The following is a 20,060-nucleotide window of genomic DNA, read 5'->3' as shown; positions in this document are numbered from 1 at the left end:
TCCTATCATTATGTTGATCAGCATCTGTCTCTGCTTGCTAGGATGCAAGCTGTGCGATGGCAAAGGGCCTCCTCTCTTGCCACCTGACACATGCCTACCTCCAGCAAAGCCCTCTGAATGGAAGAGGAAGTCATCAGGGGGAATGTAACTTTAAGCAAACTTTTAAACTAGTTTTAAACTCACAGAGCAGTTGCAAAAGCAGTACAAAAAGCACAAAGATACCCCTTTGGCAGATATAAGTGATTTTACCACCACATTCCCTTTGAGGATTATTTAATGACATTAATTAATATTAGCATTCATAATCATAGGAGTAATGATATGCGTAGAACCCTTTAGATTGTAAAAGGTCTTTTGTTTGATTTGCTTGTTGCTTTTCGTGCATTAGCCCACTGGTCACTCTCTACACTTCTAAAATGCTGAGGGTAAAGTTTCTTTTACTCATGAGTACATACGAAAAGTGAGGCGTGTCAAGGTGAGAGAGGTGAGATGACGTCCTGCCCAAAGTCACCCAGTTGGAAGGAGCAAGGCAGAGCTGGGGTTGGAGCAGAGGTTCCCTAACCTATGACTGGCCACTACTGCTTCTGTGCCGTGCTGCCATTCTACTGCCGGACTCCATCTCTTCTGCTCTCCACATGGGCTGCTGCTGGGTTAAGAGTGCCTCTCTGGGGCCGGGGATTCAGTTCAGTGGTTCCGCTGCCTGACTTGAAGCATAAGGATCTGAGTTCGATCTCCAGTACCAAAAAAAAAAAAAAAGAGTGGCTCTCTCTGACAAAGTGCAGATGGCAGCTGGGATGCCCCCTGGGCAGCTGTGACCCACACCACAAGGGCCATGAGTCACCCACACTCCACACTCACGCCCTCCCATTGCACGTGCTCCCTTCACTCAGTGCTTCTGTGCTCTGTGCCCACAGTGCCAGTATGGGCGGAGGGCTGCCAACCCCGGCTGACCACAGGGTCAGTCCCGAGGTGCCCTCAGCCTGGTGACTGAGATGCCATCTGCCACCCACCACAACTGCAGGCCTCCAGCCTGGCTCCAGGAAGCAGGACAACCAGAGCCTTCTGTCTCTGGTCTGGTCCCATTCCTAGAGGAACAAGTGACTGATTGTCTCCAGGCCTCAGCTTCCCCAGCTGTCAGGTGGGGAGATTAAATTGGCCTGAGATGGTTCATGATTCCATGATCCCGAGCTTCCTCCTTTCATGTGTCCTATGTATTCAAGGAAGAAATTTCAGGCCTTGGTGTCCAAATGGGAAAAGTTCCAGACAGGGACAGAGGGAAGAGAATAGGGGAGGGGGGGGAGAGAGAGAGAGAGGGAGAGAGAGGGGGGGGGGAGAGAGGGAGAGAGAGAGCTGATGTAGAGGCTACTGTGATGATCAAATGAGCGAATATAGGTCAAGTATGTGGTCAATGGTCAAATGTTATTCGCAGTGGTGAGAAGAGCAGCCACCCCTCCATCTCATTCCATGCCTGCCACCCTGTCCTAAACCAGGCCAAGCCCTTGCTTTCTTGCTCCTGAAATTCTTTGGCAGCCTTTGAAGCAGTCGCCTGGTCACCGGGGCTCTCCTCCAACCCAGTGCTCACTACCGTCACAGGATGTTCCTGAAACACAGCTGTGCTGTGTGTCCTCTTCTTGCTTAACATTCTTCACAGGCTTAGTTACCAGTGATTCAGCCTGGCAGCCAAGCCCCTCAACAAGCAAAGCCCCAACCTGTCTTTCCCCAGTGCATCCTAACGCGTCCCCCGGGGCTGTGCAGTGCCCCTGTAACCCATTCTCCTCTGCCCTCCAGACAGTGCTAGCCATCTACCTCGGCTGGCTACGGGCAAGAAGATGGTATGATAGGACAGTTAAGAGATAGGGTTCTGGGGGCAGAAAACTTGAGTTTCAGTAGATGCATGGCCTTGGGCAAGTTATGACTTCTCTGAGATTTAGTTTCCACATCTGTAAGCAAGGACTTAATAATGGCACCTCTTGGAGAGATGACTGGGAGGGTAAAGGAAGGACTGAAAGCAATTGGCATCCAGCAAATGCTCAGCGAGTGCTTCTCATTCATCCCTTGCACCCCCAAGCAGGCCTTCCCCAGCCCATGCCCAGGACACTGCTCTGCTACCACTTTCCTGCCAGCCTGACAAACCACTGCTCATTCCTCATCCTTCACTCATCTTCCAAGGCACTCTCTGCTCCACCTTTCAGGGTGTAGTGACTTGATCAGACTTAGTTTTGCCATGCCCACCTGTCAAGTCCCAGAAAGTATGGAGGATCTTATCTTTCAGAGGTGTCTGCGTTTTTCTGGAGATCTAGGAGAGAGCCCAGCATCCAGAAGGACTCGATCAGGATGTGTTGGATGAAAGAACAAAGATTTTCCATGAAATCGTGGAAAGCTCAGTAAGGAAGGAAGGTGTGAACAAGTGAAGCATCCTGAAAAACCTGAGGGTAGGATGCCACTTCTTAAGCGGAGGACACAGGCTGACGGGCATAAGCTTGGAGTTAGGAATGTTCTCTTTTAGTGTGGGTGAAGCCACCAGGAAGCTCATGTTGGAGCCATTTTCTCTGAACAGGGCACCTTTTGCCACAGGAGGAACAGGGTATGATTGGGGAAGCCCTGGACAAAATGGGATGAGGTGGAACAGGAAGGAGGGGTGGGGACTGTCAAAGAGCAGGACTGTATTGCTGAGGAATCTTGGAGAAGTCATGTGTTCTGGCCATCAAAACAGAAAACTTGGGCTAGATAAGTGAGTTATTATTTTATTTTAGAGGTTAGCACTGAGCTATATCCCCTTCCCTTTTTCATTGGATATCCTGAGACAAGGTCTCACTATGTTGTCCAAGTTTGCGATCCTCCCATCTCAGCTTCCCACAGTGCTGGCATTACAGGCGTGCACCAGCATCACAGCTGGATTAGTGATGTTTAAAGTTGGTCCCCAGAAGGGCATCAGTTAGAGTCCCACATTAGAAAAACAGACTGTCAGCTGCGTCTAACTTACCGACCGCCATCTGCTTTATCTGGCCCTTCAGAATATTACAAAGCGCAGTCAAATTTGAGACCACAGGGCTAGATCCATGGAAGCTGTCAGTTGTCCTTGTCTCCTTTTTGGTTTGTAATTGCAGTGAGCTGTTTGTTTTTTGTTTTGTTTTGTTTCGTTTCTTCCAATGAACTCTTGGGTAGATGCCCAATATGTAAAATTGATTAAAGCCCAGTCCACCTGGCTGAGTAAGGTTGAGGCCCCTCCTCCTCCGACTGGTTCCTCCTGAAGTTCCCTCAGGACAGTCCCTGGTCTCTAAGGCTTCACAGCCACTGCAGACCTCAGAGTCCTGGGTGCCTCCTGTGTTAGCGTCTCTTTCAGTGGCCCAGCACACACTGCTGTGCGTCCAGTGGCCTGGGTGAAGTGAGGCCCAGAGAGACATGTAGAGGCTCAGAGGCAGGCTCGCCAAGAAGGCAGCTGAGACAGGGGTGCAGACAGCATGGGTCCCCTCGGCCTGACAAGGCGGCTGCTGCACCAGGCAGTGTGGATGTGAGGCGGGAGCTGCCCTGAACTTTGGGGAGGAGGCGATCAAACTTAATTTTCACTCCGGCTGCTTTTGGAGACAATATGGCACCGCTCTGATTTTTATAGCCTCCTTTTCATGAAGCTCAGCAGATCGTGTGAAGCAGTGAAGGGGCCTGTGGAAATAATCATCTGGACCCGCAAACGAACTCTCTCTGCCTCTCCCCATCTCACCTGTGCGGACAGAGGAGTCACTTGAAATACTTTCCCTGTCGTCGGTGAAGATGATGGTGAGGGAGAGCTGGAGGAGAGTGTGGGGCTGCAGGGAACCTGTGGCTGGGGAAACTCGCAGCAGAGGCTACACTGTCGCTATCAGAGAAGCAGAAGTTAGAATGCTTTGGGGACTGTCAGATGTCATAGATGGTGCCTGGGGGAGTCTCTAAGGACAGAGAACAAGAGAAAGGGCAGATATTCCTTCCCTGCATGGGGACGGCATCTATTGCCCCAAAGCAGCAAACACAATAGCAGAGGGCAGGATGGAGGCAGGAAGAGAGGTAGGTGCCAGGTACACAAGTCGATGTGAAAATGACCACCGTCCTAACTCTGTGCCCGCATGTGTGTGCCTCGTGCAGCTGGGCAGAAGGAAATCTCGTGGTCTGAGGCACCATGCAGAGCAGTTCCACCACGCTCTCTTTCTCAGAAGGAGAGGAAGCACCACGCTGCAGGCAATGATGTCTTCTCAAGGTGAGAAGATGGCTCCTTTTGCTCCAGGTATTGTAGAACACAACCCATGACCCTTTACAACTCTGAGTATGAGTTTCTGTGCCTGCAAATAGGGAGGGATAATACGAACTCCCTTCTTTTGCCTCAGGACACTAAAAAAACTTAAAACCCCCTCTTTTGTCTAATGTTTCCAGTTACAGATGTGTTGTATCCATTATCTGATCTAATCCCACAATCAAATTGTCCTCTTTGTGGGGAAACTGAGATTCAAGTAGGTTAGATTCTCTCAAAGTCAAACAGCAAGGTGGTAGTCATGTGAATTTCTTGATGCCTGGCTTATTATTTTCTCCTGCTGACTTCTCTTCTGTGAAATGTAAGCTCCTTCCTTAAAAAAAAAAAAAAAAAAAAAAGATTACGCCTAGTTGTGTCATCATTGTTTCCTTTCACTCCAAATGCTTGCAGCCTCAACAAACAATTCTACATTTTCCCCATTCCTGGACCTCAGCTCTTTCTCTCCACCAACACTGACTCCATGTTTCCTGGAGATGAGCTGGCAGAAGACTTGGCTGTGACTTTTGACCTATTTATCCCTGAGCCCAGACAGAATGCCTGAGAATTCCATGGGGCTTGTTGTATTCGCTAGTTCTCAGTTGGAGTCAGTGGGAAACATTGCTTTCCTGTGGATGCCAGAGAGGTAGACTCTGACTTTTCAGACTGTTCAAATGGTGAGTCTGTGTGACTTCATAACATAGAAGAAAAAAATCTCAGGCATTCAAGGGGCAGGGAGCTTCCTGGGAGGAATAGAGTTGTTCCATGGGGTTGGAAACCACTGAGTTGAGATCCTGTAGGGACTGTGAGGGCTTAGGCACTGGGCCGCTCTCTCCAACTGCTCACACGGTGGGAGGGCCCTCACCTGTCTCTGAATTTTCTTTTCACCACACTACTGAAATAAGGATGGTAGCAGCTGTCCATAAAATGCTTTGTGACCAGGCGGCAGCCATTGTGCTGTGGCCAAGTATTATGGAGCACATGAGCTCTGCCTAAACTCATCTCCCAAGGCATTCGATTGTGGAATATTTGGAGAAACACAAAATGCCTTTGCTCAAAGGGATGATGTGGCAGTTATCATGCCAAGCCATCTATTCTCTTAACATATGCCCTGTAAGCCACCCTCTAGGCAGCATGAATTGTTCTAGTGACAGCAAGCTCTCCATTCCAGAAGACAGCCCATTTCCTTGTTGTACATCTCTGCCAGGAAGCTCTGTTCTATGATAAGTAGCAAAGTGGTTGCTTTAAATTTTCACTGCTCTTCGCTAGTTCTGTCCTCTAAGAGACATCCCAAAGTAAAGCTGCCTTCTATCACCATTGGCGCCAGTAGATGGAAGGTGGCTTAAACACCCTTTCTTTCAAGGGACAGTGGGGTTGCTGTCTGGCCAGGTGTGGATGCTGTGTCCAGCAAAGGTGAGAAAAGGTGGCATGATTTTGCCCTTTCCAGCCCTTGGGAATTAGGAATGAGGCTGCTCTGTGTATCCTCACGTCTCTGAATCCAGCAGGTGTCTGCCAGCCTGTCTGTTTTACTATGTAGCTTATCACTGGAGTGCTGTGTATTGCATCTCCATAAAAAACACAATCAAACATTAATAAGAGCATTTTCTAAAAAGGAAGGAAGGATTAACTGCCTGAGCAGAGAATGGAATGCAGTGCATCTATGACAATTTCAGCACTGAGGCAGAAAAGAAAGACGCTTGCTCTGTTGTGCACACCTGTGGCCCTTGGAAGGGATATTTATCACAGATGGACGGGGCTTCTGCTTAGTCCTCTAGGGACTACAAGTCCGCCAGTCTCTCCCCTGCCATGTAGAATGCTCAAGGCTGCAGATTTGTAAAGAACAACATTCCCAAAACAGCAAAGAGGGGCTATTTACTATATGCTCGTGGTAAAGAGTTTCTGATAGCTCAAATGTCTCACATGATAACATTCATTTTTTTTTGTCTGAAGAGCAGAGTAGGGGAAAGAACAAGGGATCTGACTCCAAAACTCTAGGTGTGGATATGAGCTCTCACTTCTTAGCTATGTGATTGCTGGCCAAGTCTCTCCAAACCTATAAGCCTGAGTCTGTTTCTGAGTCAGTAAAATGGAAAAAAATGTATATACTGTGGTGTCTGTGTGTGTGCGTGTATGTGATTTGCAATACGAAATGAGCCAAAGTTTCTTCCGTAAATTGCATTAATAATGATTAACACTAGAATGGCCTGCCTCCAAACCACCCACCCCTCTCCCCGGTCATCCAACATTATTCAGTGCTAATCCGTAGGGAAATGGAGTCCCATCGTTTTCTTGCACTTAAATTTGGAGGGTGTCAGATTACATAAATGCCACTCTGCGTCTTTATCAACCAGTCACCATAGATAAAAGAGTATGATAACTCTTAAATGCTTCTATAAGTACAAGGAAATGAGTCTCTCATCTTCTATTTTGAAATCCTGGTAATCTATTGCACATGCACACATACGCACATTTGTTTATCTTTGTAGTGTACACCTCAGGCCACCAGGAAAACGTCAAGTTACATTCTAACCCAACCTAGGAGTGACTAGTTATATCTGCACAGTCGTAGGGAGGAGAGGGCTTAGTGAAGGCTTTACCTATCCAGAGAAGTGAAACTAATCAAAACACACATGCAGTGAGAGAGTATGGAATTTGCAGTCTGCACACCTTTGGTTTCTGGCTTCTCCATTTGTTAACTGTGCGGTTTTGGACAATTCTCTGTTTTCTAAATTTTCACAATCCCCCTTGTCTCTTAGGAGGTCATGAAGGTTCAGTGGGATAACAGAGCGTTCAACATGAATTAAAAAGTCATTGCTATTATGTCACACAGCAGGTGGGGCACAAGTGAGCCTCAGTGGGTGAGTGAAATTTCAAAAGGTGGCAATAACAAAGAGGGCTGCTCCAAGCAGAAGGAAGAGTCTGAGTGAAGGGCCAGGAGAGGAACGTTTTCAGAGGAACACTGACCCATTGTGTTTGTACAATATCGTGTGTGGATGATCACAGGACAGGGCAGAGGCGGTTGGAGGTATGAATCAAGAAGGAGGTCACTGGTCTTGGGAGGCTAAGCAATCTGACCTTGGTAGATCAGGGTTTCCAAAGGGGAGTGTATCCTCCCAGGAGGGTGTGCAGATCATACTGAATTGTCAAAGCAAAAAACTTTGATAATTGCTATTATTTCATATATGCACCGAGTATGGAGTCCTCCTTGGATCCTTGTGATCAGTGGTTTCTTGTCACATCTCCCACTAAGGTTGTTCTGAGTGGGTGGTGAGAATAACATGCCTGATAGAGGTATGGGGTGTTCACTTTGCTGTTTTCATTTAGCTAGTAGCTTCATGGATTTGTGGATTTCTTGTCAACATTTAACCACATAAACCCTCCCCCAATGGACTTGTGTTTTTAAAAGATTTTTGCAAAGAACTTGCACATTTAGAATAACATGTAAACACAAGCAAACAACTAGAACATGAGAGAGCTTGTTTTTCTCCTCTCCTGGCTTTCCTTTAGTTACATTTTGGGAGCTCATAACCAGTATTAACCTAAGCAGATATATAACAAGTAGTAACACCCCCTCAAATTTAAAATTCTCAGGAAAAGTGCTTGAAATACAGGTTTGCACGCACCATTATTGATAACGAGCCCTGCCTAAGGTGTTGAATATGCCTTGAGATAAAAATAGAATAATGTCATTCAGATTGGCATACATTTTATTCTTAATCTCACATTAATCTCTTCTTTTGTCATTTCTAGTTTTGACTTATTTTAATAATGTGCACGATATATTGCCATGATTTCACACGTGTGCCTACACACATGCTACAAATCTACAAGGATGGATAGTCTAGTCTTCTATGCCAATGGGGTCACATGATGTGCAGAAACATTTGGAGATTGCTGATTGAGGCTCTAGGAAAATATGATTGAGGCTGCTGGACAGGAAGAGGTTTGCTCAACACTGCATTTGGGGGATGATAAGCTTCATTGTATTTTTCTCAAGGGGAGAATAAACACTGAACAAGGAATACAGTGAAGTGAAGTCTGGAAAAGGTTGTTAAAAACCTTGGCTGTTTCTCTTCGCAAATCACTGCCCCTACTTTCCTGCTCAGGGAAACCACCAACCTTCTTGAAGCCCCAGCAAAACCATGTGAGGCATGTTGCCCCAACCAGGTCTCCTCTGGCTGCCTAGGCAGGAAGAGGGCTGCCTAGACACCTTCCTCAGTAATTTCCTTTTTGCTGCAGGAGAAGCCAGTTCTAAGACAGCCCTTGGCTATGACTCATGATTTGAGATGATGAGGTTTGTCTTGTGATGTGCAGATTCAGGCTCACCTGCTTGAAGCAGGCAAAATTCCACAGCAGTCAGAGGCATGGGCTCTGGGGTCAAAGAGCCTGAGTCCAAATCCCAGCTTGGCCAGATGTCACTGTGTTCACTGGGGACGACTTATTTGGTTCATTGTTCAGTTTCCTCTTTGGTAAAGTGGGGGCAATCAGCACACCTGTGTGACAGTCTAAAACAGATTATAATTCTGGCCAAGAGTAATTCCTAAGATTTGAGAGTTTGCCTCATTACAAAGGAATGAATTGGGACATAAACTCAAGGGCCTGGGGCAGGACTGGGAAGGAGGCTTCCAGGAATGCAGATCCTTTAATCTCTTAAAGCAACTTCCAAACACAAGCTGCCACGGCTGTGGCAGCCAGTGACTCTGGGATGGCAGTTCGGGGGCAGAGGCGGCTGCTTCTGACCTGCCCTCTCTTCCTGGTTCATCTGGCATTTCTGTCATCCCTGGCTATTGCCGCAGTTTCTTGTGAGAAATTATGAAGTCAATGGCCTGTGCAGTAATGCTTTGGTGCATAGGTGAACACTAGACGCCTGGCCAGCTCTCCCTGCACTTTAAACATCCTTAAGTTTACTGGATTCTGTGTTTTCATCGCCCAAAAGAAAAAAAAAACCCACACTAAGAACCACATTCAGGAGCACTTAGGGATATAAAGGCAATACTATGACTATTTACTCAGTAGAATCTGCAAAGGAAAAGATGGCTCCTTTACACTCTGTCTCTATGTTCTCTTATTTGTTTGTGTGAGCTCCATAAAACATGCTTTCAGGTCTAGAGAGAAGGGAACTTCTGTGTCTTGCCTGTTTCTCTCCCAGTCAGACCTGAGCATTGCATTAATAGTGGTTTATTATTTCCTCTATGATAACACACATTACACCATGTAGTGATGGTCTTCTGAGTGGCTTTCTCAAGTGTGTGTGATCTTCTAAAGATCTGTAATTCTGCTTAACTCTTCTGTGGGAGCCTGGCACCCAGCCCAGAGCCTGGGATGTAGTACTGTGCATCAGTTTGATGCTGAGTACATCCAGGCCTGCCAACTAAATGTCTTTGAAGGCCTTTGTGCCTCTTAGACTCCAATCTGTCCTTCTAGTCCCTGCTTAGGGCCCATGAGGATATATCCTTCTCTTTTGGACCTCAGTAGAATCATAATCTCTCAGCCATATATATCTTGTTTTTCAGCCTGTAGGGTTCTTGAGGAAAAGGACTGCATCCGAGTGCCCAATGAATCCATCTTTGGACCTACATCGGTTCTAGGTAGAGCGAGTGTATAGTTAAACACCTGTGCCCACACTCACATGGCTGCCAGCACTTTGGTAAGAGCTGGTGAGACAGGTTGGTGGCAGAGCGCAAGGTACCTTGGCAGAGATTTAGTTGGTAAGAGACAGAAGAAGCTGATGGCCAGGAGCCCAGCCCCTCCCTGGCCTGTCAGTACGCCCCTTTCACAACTGCTGAAACTGTGCCTTACTGATGCCTTTGCAGATGGGGAATTCCTTGAAGACAGACAGTAGATCTGAGAAGTGATTGAGCTGTGGGGTGAAAGTTACCATTGCAACTTATTAATGTAAAGAAGTGCAAACTAGAGCATCATTATCAGAAAAAGGCAAAGACAAGGGGCTCTGTGAACTAGCTGGATTTGAACAGGAACATACCAGGGAGCTGGGACACTGAGCTAATGAGCACGCTGTGAGCCTCTAACAGTGTGCTCAACTGAGGGAGGAAAACGGTGATTAAAAATAAATTAATTCAAGGAAGTCATCTCTAACAATTTCACGAAGTTTTCAGCTTTTTGACTCACCAATTCCGCTGTTGGAAATATATTCTAAGAAAATAATTGAAGATTCTGCAAAAAGATGACAGAAAAGCAGAATTATTGATAACAGAAATGAACTGAAGGTAATTTAACTGTCTTCCAGTGATTTTTGAGTGGTGATATAAATTATAATATGCCCACTAAAGTAATATTTTGAGATCATTCAAATATGTTGTTGTTAAGACCAACTTGGTATCACTCATTGTGAGACACTTAAAGATCAGAATGCAAACTCCTATTGTACTGCATGTCCAACACGGTTGGACATGGTAAAGATTCATGTGGCAAAAACATGCTTTTTTGGAAAAGACAGGAAAGAATGAAAATAGATGATTTGCAAAGATAGTAAGCTTGTGGGTGGCTTTTTATTTCCATAATCATGGTATTATGTTTTTGTATAATTTAAAAAAAACTTATGTTAATCTGAAACTTAAAAGAATAACACCTTAACAAAAGATGTATTTCACCAAGGAGTCATTTCAGAGAGGTTCAACACTAGACATGCTTCTTTTCATAACTTCTAACATGCGTCCAGTTTAGGTTTCTGTCACTCGTAACAAGTTTGACATTGCATATGTGAAAGACAGAAACACATTGGACAGACAGCTGTAGATATGGGTACAGATATAGATTTAGATATAATTTCCCTTGAAAGTTAGATCTCTCATATATAAAATGCCTAATGCAAAATTATGCCTATACATGAAGAGTAGGGAAGATAATGAATATATGGATTTAAATGTCCTTCCAAATGCACAAGTGCTTGCTAATCAGGGTAGATCATGCTTTAAAGATTCATGTGGAAAAAAGTTCTGGTCTCTTTTTCAAATGTTTCCCGGATACCTGGACAATATCTATCTCTCCCAGGGTTCCATGTTACTTCCATGAGTTAGTCTTGTAAAACATTTTAGCAATTAGAAAATACAGATATATTTCAGCTCACACAGGACTATCAATCTGTGCTCTCCATAAATACCAAAGTCAATCACAAGAAGGAAATCATCAATAAAAGTCCCCAAACATTTCCACATCCTTGAAGACCTGGACATCTATCTGATATGAGTCCTGTTTCTCTAGCTCTTGGAGACAAACGGTAGCTCTTCCCTGGAGGCCCAAACACCAGGTTATCTCATGCATCCATTTGCCTGAGAGAATAGTAAATGGAATTGTTAATAAAGTTATTATAGTAGCATTTATATTAATAAATGAACCGTATATTTTACACATTTTTTTTTTCATTTCCTAGCACTGTTACGGATCACTGTAGTAGTCACTTTCTGGTCACCGGGACAAAATACCTGACACTCTCAACTTAAAGGAGGAGAGGTTTATTTTAGCTCACAATTTCAGTGGATTCAGTCCATGGTCAGCTCCAAGGCAGAAACAACATGGCAGAATGACATGGTGGACAAAAGCTTTTTACTGAATGGCAGGCAGGAGCCAGTAAGAGAAGAGAGAAGAGAGAAGCTGGGAATGAGAATACACCCTTCCAAGTCCCCATCTCCAAACATGAGACCTTTGGGATCATGAGTCACATATGATAAAGTACCACTATCATAGAAAGTAACTATATGTATCTATTAATTACATCATTGCTATTTTCCAAGCTTTTAAAGCACTAGTGCTCGTAGCATTTCTTAATTTTCCCCCTCATTTTCTAGGGGAAAAGCTATAATATTTATAACAAGAATTATATGAAGATAATATAGTACATCTCTTAGTAGTAAATTTGTTCAAATTTTTTTAAAAAGCTCAAGTTTGATTGCTAGTCCTGGAAAATAGATTTTACAGCTTGAAGATTATCTGTCACATTAGTGCATAATTGGCTAGCTTTTGTTAACCTCTGAAATAAATGAAAAAAACTGAAAATTGGTTGTTTTTAGTTTTCCACTTAAAACATGCAGTTTTTAATTTTTTACAAGACGTGTAAAACCTATGAAATTAATTTTCATATCCTGATTTTCTTCTTTGGTATAGTTCAATGATACGCATAATCATTGTTCGTTTTTCAATGTGGCTTTTGTCCCTGGAGCAGGCTAGTTAAATTGAGTAATGAAATTTTATTTTGCTACTTTTTATTTGTTCTACATGTTTGGAATATTTCAATACCACATTCCAAATAATTTCTACTAGATCCAGAAATTTTCCTTTTTCTTCCTGAGAAGAATTTGGTCACTAACACTACAAAAAGCATTATTATGCTTGGGTAAATGATATTACTTTTAAAACTTCCTATTAACATTCAAGCATTTGCTCTGTGTTTGGTATCTACAAACCATCCCCGACTTCTGATGGCTTGACATAAGCTTTTGGCCTCTATGTGCTGTGAAAGCAATACTCATCCAGTCGAAACTCTACTTGGAACTGTGAATTTTGATCTTTTCCCAGGCCAGCATGTGAACCACGGCTCCCATGCAGCCAACCATGAGAACAGCCAAGAGATACTCCTCAGAGTGTAGTGTTGCTAAGCCATGGTCCTCAGTAGGTTAAAAGTATTAAAGTGCATTTTCAACATGGTCTTTTCAACTTTCAGTGAGTTTATCAGGTTGTAATTTATGTCAATCAAGTTGAGGAGCAACTATATTCCCAATTCTGGCCTTTATTTTCTCAGTTCACTTAATCAGACCTGGGATGTTCTGTGTACCATTCTTTTTTTGTTTATTTGTATCATTTCAATTTTAATGAATCATGCCAACTACTTCTTTATTTTTTCATCTAAACTTCTTGCCTAAAGGCCTCCCATGGTTTTCTATCTTTCTTTCTCTTTTCTTTCCTTTTTTCTTCTTTGAGAGAAAAGGCCGATTTGGGTGCAAGTTTTTTTTTTTTCTGTCTGTCTTTAACATCATCTAGACTTATAGTGGTTTCAGCGCTTCCAAAATGTGCTCTTCAATATGATAGTCACTGGATGTATGTAGACATTTAAATTTAAGTGAATTGAAATTAAGCAAAAGTCTTGTTCCTTCGCTGAGCTTCACATGCTCAATAGACACTTGCCTGGTGGTTATAGTTTGGACAGCACAAATGCAGAACATTGCCAGGGTAGCAGAAAGTTCTGTCAGATGATACTGGTTTAAAGGGGGAAACAAACTGTCATTGTACTTGAGGTATATAATATTTGAATAGATTTTCATTAAAAATGTAATTAAAAGTAACTGTAAAAAATGCAAATTAGATTTACCTTTTATATACACATTAAAACATTAATTGTATTGGTAAAATTTACATAGACATAATGATCACATTCATCAAAGGGAAGTTGTACCTGTACATGGTATATCTTGATTCCTCTTTTTCCCCATTCCCTTCCCTTCCCTTCAACCCCTTTTCCTCTCCTTATTTACAAAAGCTTTGTTTTCATTTTTTCCTTATTTTTTCATTTTTTTCTTTTTCCCTCCTTCCTTCCTTCCCCCCTCCTCCCTAGTACCTTTTTCTTTTGAACGATTTCTATTTCACAATATCTATCATACATTTTGGTCCTATGTAAACTTTCATTTTCTTATACCAGTGAGACAGTGCAATATTTACATGTGTCCAATTTATTTCATTGAAAACATTTCATAAACATATTTTAAATTTTAAAATGATTAATTAAAATTCAACAGAAAACTGTAGATATGATTAATAGATAACACTTTAAATGAAAATTATCTGAGAAAAGCTTATTTTTTAATTTGTTTTTTGAAAATTCAATGAAATCTTATATAGTTATTTCTTTCAATGAATTAAATATTTAACAATGCCAGTTTTTCATGGCCACTTAGTTGAAAATGGGAATATACAACATGTGTTATAGAGATTATGTCTCAACTCATGTATAGGCAAATTTAAGAGTAATATAAATTGTTTAATTTTGTAAAGCTTCCCTCAGGTGCCATGTGGAACATTTGGAAACTCATGCTAAATCATGACTACCTTCAGATTCATGAATCAGAACATAAAGAGAAAAGAAAATGGGCACTCGGGACTACTTTGTTATCAAGAGCCTTTCACTGATGCTATATGAGAGGAAACATCTAATCGGTTAATTAATTGCTTTATTTCTGTCCCCTAAATGCGCTAACTATTCAAATCCTTCTTATTCTCCAAAGCATTATCCCTGTCCAAAATCGGTAAGTAGCAGACCCTTAAAGCACAACCCTTAAAGGTTCAGAGCACTCAAGCTTGCACACGTGACTACTGTTTCCAGGACAAACTATCTGAAGATCTGAGGTGCCGAATGGTGTCTGTTACAAAAGCAGACGTTTAGGGCCTTAGCATCTCTGAGCATCAGATTCTAAAAGTCAGAAGTGGCTGTATCTTCTTTTTCTGGTTTATGTGTTTTTGGGTTTGTATTTGTGACATGCAGTGGTATGTAGTTTCAAGGGGTAAAGCAAGGGACCCAAAGCAAGGAGCCCTCTTGCCTACATTTTAGAGCCACACGCTCAAGAGTCACATGAATGTGTTAAGTAACAGGGCTAGAGAAAGCCAGTTAGACAAGCCTGTAACACACACGATTGATGAAGCACTTCCATGTGTTACAAATAGATTCCGTGTGTTGCACTTGATTTCCCCAAGAAAGCCCAAAACCACTTGTGATTATCTTTTGACCCCATTTTACAAAGGGCAAACTGAGGCTGCTGAAGAGTTAAGTAAAGTTGCTCAGGACAACACAGACAATGACAGGCAGACACAAGTTTCGAAATTGGGACCTGCTGAAGCCAGAGTTCTTTCTGTAACCCCTCTACCAAAATGGCTGCACTGTGGGTGGAGAGGCTCTGGATTCCCAGAGGCTGTCACCTAGGGGGCGCTCTTCCTCAGAAGATGCTGGTGTTAAATCTGTCTTAATTTATGGCTAAAGAAAAGACTGAGGGTGGATGAGAAAAGACAGGAGAGTACAGCCTTCCAGCAGGAGGTTGGTTGCAGAGGAGTTGCTGCCACCCAGTCACATCTCGCCCCTGCTCAGAAATCTTCATGGGTACCCTGGTGCCTTTAGGACAGCCCCATTTCTTGGCATAGTATTACGGATGCCCTCAGTTCTGCCCCAACCACCCACTGATGTCTCCACCTTCCCACCAACCCCTGGCATTGCCTCAATTAGTCTCAAACCTACATTCTCAGAAAACAATTTGATCTTAAATCTTTCCTGCCTTTGAATATGCTCTTCCTCTACCTACACTGCCTTCTTTCTTCCTGTCAGTCTGGAGATAGTTTACAATTCAAATGTCACTTCTGATTTGTTCCTAGACCCCACCCTCCTCTGAGACCTCCAGAACTTTCTCCAGACCTCAGTTTGAGCCCCAGTCCCCCAGCAGACTCACTCCAGAATCTGTCCACAGGTTCACTTTCTTGCCAGACAAGGCTTCTGCAGCAGCCTTGATCTCTACATTCTTTCAGCCCTCTCCTTGTGATCCAAGAACAATCCCTAAAATATAGCAGATTCTTCATAAATGTTGAATATTTTAAAAATGAAGAAAGAAGAGGCAAGGGGAGATGACCTCGGGAGCTTGGTTTCCTGGGAGAATACTTTGCCCTGAGCACCCACATCCCCCTTTGAGCAACATCCCATCCATGGCATTGAGCCCGATCTGGGGCCACTGTACCCACAGGAACTTAGGGTGGAGCTGGTGTGAAAACAAACAAGGAAGACAAAAACAAGGGGTGTGTTGAAACCTTGAAAATGTTCTAGTCCCTGGTGTTCGAACTTGTCACGCCTTCTAGGTCAGGTGAGTCCTGTGCTCTGAGTGGATCGATGGGTCCCAGGTACTGGGCTTTTGGAGCAGAGCCGAGGAGCAAGGGGAAGACAAAGGAGATGTGAAATTGATTTCCTTGTTTAGCTTTTCTCTTTACGTGTGTGTTTGTCTTTCCAGAGGGAAGAGGCTGTGACCATCCTCTGCTTTAATTACCTAATTATTTTGACACCTTGGGCAGTTGCATCACCACAAGGCATTGTTTTGTCAAGGACACTGTATTGGGGTGTTTCTAGGCTTGAGGAAAGGCAACTGACAAAAGACAAGTTCTGACAGCCAGGAAAATGCTAGGCAGAGGAAGAGATCCAGGGGAGGGAAAGGAAGGGCAGGAAAAGAAAGAAAAAGGAAATGTTTGGTATGCTGGGAAGTAAATATCTCGGGAAAGATGGCAGGAAGGCTAGTGAACCTGGGTGTCCCTGTTGGGAAGGTTTCCCAGATTGGACTTCAAGGAAGACTGTGCCCAAGCAGGAAAACCAGCACATTACAGGTCCCTGAAGGGCCCAAAATGAAAAGCTCAGGTTGCCATTTTAAGGACTACATCAAACAGAGACACTGACGTTATGCTGGACCTTCTTAGAAACAAATTCAGTCTTAGAAGAGCAAAAATGCTCCTACTTTAAATACTTTTGAGACAAAAATAGAGGAAATAATCAAAACACTCATAAAGCCTTTCATGATTTGTACCGTTCATGTATATATGTGTTTCAGTACTGGGGATTAAACCCAGGGCCTTCTTTCTGAGCTATGTTTGCAGCCCTTTTTTTTATTTTGAGATAGTTTTGCTAAGTTGCTAAGTTCCCACTGAGCTCAAACTTGCAGTTCTCCTGCCTCAGCCTCCTAGAATGCTAGGATCACAGGCTTGTACCACCACACCTGGCCTTTAGACAGTTAATATCCAGGATTCTGTAAACAAACATGGGCAAACAAAATATTTGTCAACATCGGGAAACAGCCCCAGCAAAGCACAGGAAGCTCTCGGATTCTTACCTCCCAGTGTTTTGTGTGGAGGAACTAAGAAAGCAGATGTTAGAGAGAAGCTAGCAGGTCCTGTAACCCGAGGGCATCATGTTAAGGTTCAGTGGTGTGGGCCTGGGGCAGGCTCAGGAGACCATGGTCATTTATAGAACAATATGAGTATTTTACACACTCTAAGGAAAACACAGGTCCCTCAAATGATTTTTCATTGCAGCGTAACTTCTGGTGTGCCTCTCCACTCTCACCTCCAGCCAAATAACACACACTTGTCCTTCGCCCTGGGCACACTCTTAGGACAGGTACATGAGAGATCTTAGGTCCCCTTCTGATAGCTCCAGCCTCAATTAAGCCTGCCTGCAGTTAAGCAATTCTTCATTGTTAACAGCAGGCTGGATTTTCACATCTATCAGACAAGAGTGAGAAAAAGGAATTAACTTTTAATATGCACTACTATTTGCCTACAGTTATTAAGTCAATCAGCCTCTTAAAAGTGATTTCATATGATCTTCGCACCTGCAAAGTCAGAATAATTACCCCCAGTCGAAAACTCAGGAAGTCAAGCAGAGGCTCAGAGGGTGTTAGTAAGCTGTCCAAAGTCTCAAGGCTAATACATGGGAAAGACAAGATTTCCTGCTGCCTGGCTGCGGTTCCAAAGCCAGTCTCCTCGCTGACACCTGCCTCAGGGGTGATGGTGCTGCTTTTCCCCTTGATAGCGTTCTGTGTCTCACGGTTTGTCAATATAACCGGAAACTCAGATACTACAGAGACACTGTATTAAAGACACTAAGCACTTGGCTTGATGCACAGAGCCATAGAATATCAGAGTTGCACAGGACCGTAGAGATTATGCAATGCCTCTGTTTGCAGGGAGAGAGCCTGGGGCCTGGGCTATCAAGTGAATATTTGTGAAAAAAAGCTCTGATGTTGACAAGACTTTATCTCAAGGTTCGACACTGCCATGTACCTCTGGGAGTCTGAAGTCTCTTAAGCTCACTTTCCTTTCCTGGAAAATGAGAAGTGCTGAACTATTGCTGCATGCAGAGGACTGTTGTGAAACCCACATGGACTCATATATGTGAAGGACTTTTAAATTCCAAAGTGTCACATACACATGTCTGTGGCTCAGCCAAAGTCACCCAGTGGACCCAGTCTTCACATGCAGGAATCCTGACTCCAGCTAAATATTCCTCCCACTACCTCATGGTCCGAGAGACCCTTCATCTTGTTGCTGGTAGCTGCAGCCACTGCACTGCTGCACACAAGACTCACAGTAGTTCACAAAGGAGAGGATGAATGCACACATTCATCAACAGAGGAAACCGAGCACGCAGCCAGTCTGGGTCTGCGACCATCATAAGATGTTCTCTGGGAGAGGAAACACACAGCACGAACCACTGTACTAAGTGCCTGGTGTGAGCTGGGCACCTTGCAGGGAGCAGCAAGTCAAGGTCTCTGCCCTCCAAGATCAAGTCCGGGCAAAGGGAGTTTCCCAGAGGAAGTGAATCACTCAGGGAGGGTCCCATTGATATGGCATGAGCCTGGCTCCATCTGTTTCAATTACTACAATATCAAGCCTATTAAGAGCGGGAATATCTAGTTTCCTTCACCCCCACCACTCAACCACCTTCTTCATGCTGTCTCCACAGATCTTCCTTCTGAATCAACAAGGTGAGGACCTGGACAGAAGCTTTCGCAGGACCCTGACACACCCACTACAGTGCCTCTGGATTCTCCGGGGTTTCCCCTCCGAAGTTCTCTGCACATAAATATGTCATTGCCTCATCAGCCCTAAGAAAAGAAATGTGGAAAACATTCACTCCCTCATGGTATAACTGGAGAAACTGATGTCCAGCCAGTCTGTCTTGAATCAGTTTTATAAAACTTACATGCAAGGCATCCCAGATCCCCTTCCTTATGCTCAGCCACCAGGCTCTTCCCACTCCACGTCTTATGGCTCTTGGCAGAATTCTCTGAGTTTGCGTCCGCCATCATAGGCACTGGCATCTCTTAGGACTGAACGTGGCACATAATAGGTGTTTTGCACAATGTTCATCAGTGGCTGGGAAACTAACTTACACCTTGAGCTTCCTGGGTTTTTTTCATCTGTAAAATGCCATGGTTAAATTAGATAATCTCTGAATCACTTCCCATCTCTAACTGATATTTTTAAGTTCAGTATGTTAATGTGATAAATGGGAAAAGTGGAAATCAGCTTAGAAAAGTGGTTTGGGGTCCCTGGGATTGACTGATATGGAGATGATGATGAGTGAATTAAAAATGAGTGAGAGGTGAGAGAGATGAGCCAGCCGTGGAGCCCACAGCTGGGCCAAAATAGCATCCTGACCAGAATGGAGAACAGCAGGCAGTGCCACTCAGTGCAAAGAACCTTGATGAGCCTGGGAGGGGGGAGACTTGGCTTCCTGTGCAAGGCTTGTCCTTGTTTAGCTGGGAGAGCCTGAGAATATTATTTCCTTTCTCTGGACCTAGTGTTACAGTACCTTTACTTCATAATTCCATTCTTCCACAATGTCAGGAAAGGAAGATCTGTCCTCTCCTTCAACAGATGCTGACAGAAAGATTAATTCTCCTCTTGGCTGGGACTCTGTCTAAATGTGGTTAATAGTGGTTGTTTTCACATTGAGGATCCTTTGATGGGCTATAGCTTTCCCTCTGCTTCCCCTTTGTAGCAACCCAAGTCTGTTACAGACCTGATCTCTTCTTCCTAATGTCTCTATCCATGCTCTCTTTCACTTTCTGTTGTTGTCATTTCAGCTCAGATAACTCGAATACAGGAAATTGAAGACTCTGTGATGGATGAGAACTTAGGGGCTTTGCCTTTTGACTTTCTTCCATCTTGACCTGTACATACTGAAGTTCTAACCCAGCATTCCCAGGAACAATGGTCTTTCTGACTCCCAAAGCACCCAGTTCCATTTAGATAAGTCCTGATTATTAGAAAG

At 43.8% G+C, this 20,060-nt stretch overlaps 1 long non-coding RNA gene across 1 annotated transcript; it reads right to left on the bottom strand.

Annotated features, from left to right (window-relative positions):
- Positions 1 to 2,737: 2,737 nt before the first annotated feature.
- On the bottom strand, positions 2,738 to 15,883 carry LOC147825403 (uncharacterized). Its single transcript, XR_015441034.1, has 3 exons — positions 15,697 to 15,883; positions 10,385 to 10,429; positions 2,738 to 4,592 (listed from the first exon to the last, which is right to left on the bottom strand). It is a non-coding gene; the product is annotated as an uncharacterized LOC147825403 (long non-coding RNA).
- Positions 15,884 to 20,060: the final 4,177 nt, after the last annotated feature.

The sequence above is a fragment of the Heterocephalus glaber genome, unplaced genomic scaffold (assembly GCF_053883595.1).
Source record: "Heterocephalus glaber isolate CG9 unplaced genomic scaffold, H.glaber_assembly_v1.0 deba00001504, whole genome shotgun sequence".
Classification (NCBI taxonomy): domain Eukaryota; kingdom Metazoa; phylum Chordata; class Mammalia; order Rodentia; family Bathyergidae; genus Heterocephalus; species Heterocephalus glaber.
Note: the sequence above shows the minus strand (reverse complement) of the source record. Positions and strands in the feature narration are given on the sequence as shown.